The following is a 1716-nucleotide window of genomic DNA, read 5'->3' as shown; positions in this document are numbered from 1 at the left end:
AAATACAGCCGTATGGTACCAGCACACCCCCAGTGCGAGGGTCCCTCGCCATAGTCTCCCCCCCCCCCCCCCCCCCCACTACTCAAATAATAATAATACCATCTTTATATAGCGCCTTTCATAGTGGAACGTCATCACAAAGTGCTTTACTGAGGCAGGCTGTGAACTGTGCATTATATGCAGAGTCACTTACAATAGGACATTGACTTAACATCTCATCCGCAGGACGGAGCACAAGGAGGTTCAGCGACTTGCTCAGGGTCACACAGTCAGGGGCAGAGGTGGGATTTGAACCGGTGACCTTCTGGTTACAAACGCTGGACTTTAACCACTGGACCACACTGCCTCCTCAAAGACCTTCGGCCGGTTTCACAGAGCGTGCACTCATCTTGGACTACCTAATAATATTTTAGGTAAAGTAATCCAACATCAGTACCACTCAGGGTCTGTGAAACCAACCTCTCGTGTGGTTGTCTAACAGTCTGAAACTAGTCAGTTATGCAGACAGAACCCAAACCTCACCACGGATTCACTCACAGCAGCTGCTCCTACCTGCCCAGGTGTTTCATGCTGCTATTGGACAGTAAAAGGGTTTCATTGCTCTCACAAAAAGTTTGCTTGGCAGTTGTACTTTGAAAATGCAAAGTTAAAAAATAGCATCGTTTACCATGATTTGTCATGTATATTAATATGCTGCACCATACCTGTCTGGGCTTTACAGTGCTTACCTATGTTTTACCACACTTTCACTGTGCTTTATTACACTTTGCTGTGCTTGTACTGCAGGTATACTGAGCTCCTCAGCATTGTGCCTCAGAGACGCAGTGAAGGAGATTTGAAAGGATGGGAAACGCGTTGTTGCGCTCGCGTGGGCTGCAGAGAGAGAGAGAGACAGAGCACATTCTTTCTTTCTGTGTTGGTCTATATAAGATTGCTCTCTGTGATGTGGTTGGAGGACACAGACACAATGAATTGATTAACATCGTGTTTCCGTTCCTCAGTCGTTTCACAGAGCTGCATTTCTGTGACATTTAAAAATAGAAACTGTTTTTTTTTTTCAATTCTGTTTTTTTTTTCTTTGCTCCGTGTCTTTGGGGCATCCTCTCTTGGTTTCAGGACCAGAATTATAACCAGATTTGTGTGTGTGTGTGTGTGAGAGAGAGAGAGAGAGATAATTTATAACCCCTAAGTAGAAAATTGACTTAGCGTGGGAACGAGAGAATGCGCACGGCATTTGTTTTTGTTTAAGAGACTTCGAGATGTTTTGTTTTGTTTTGTTGCCCTGAAAAAAGATTGACTTGTGCCAAAACCTCATGAAGCTGAAAAAACAGCAATACGTAAACCACACCACGACGACAAAGATACGACTGTCTCCTTAACAAACAGCTCTACAAACGAAAAAAAAATGGAAGAGGGGGTGGGGGGGGCATTCCGTGAGGGGGGGGGGGGGGGGGTGTAGGAGCCACATTAAAGAGATAAAAAAAGAAAACAAACACTAAACATGTCTTGCATGAAGACTCTGGTTTCCGTGGTGAGGGACCCTCAGTCTGGGATCAGGCACCAGTGAAAGTCACCGCAGCCTGTCTTGTGGGAACGGGATTCAACGAGGCCTCGCTTCGGCCCACAAAGCGTCTTTCTGCTTCCTCTTGTTGGCTTTTCATCTTCCTTTATTTATGTTCTCTGTGTTTGTCGGCTGTGTACACGTCGTCCCCCCCA

The sequence above is a fragment of the Acipenser ruthenus genome, chromosome 25 (genome assembly GCF_902713425.1).
Source record: "Acipenser ruthenus chromosome 25, fAciRut3.2 maternal haplotype, whole genome shotgun sequence".
Lineage (NCBI taxonomy): Eukaryota > Metazoa > Chordata > Actinopteri > Acipenseriformes > Acipenseridae > Acipenser > Acipenser ruthenus.
Note: the sequence above shows the minus strand (reverse complement) of the source record.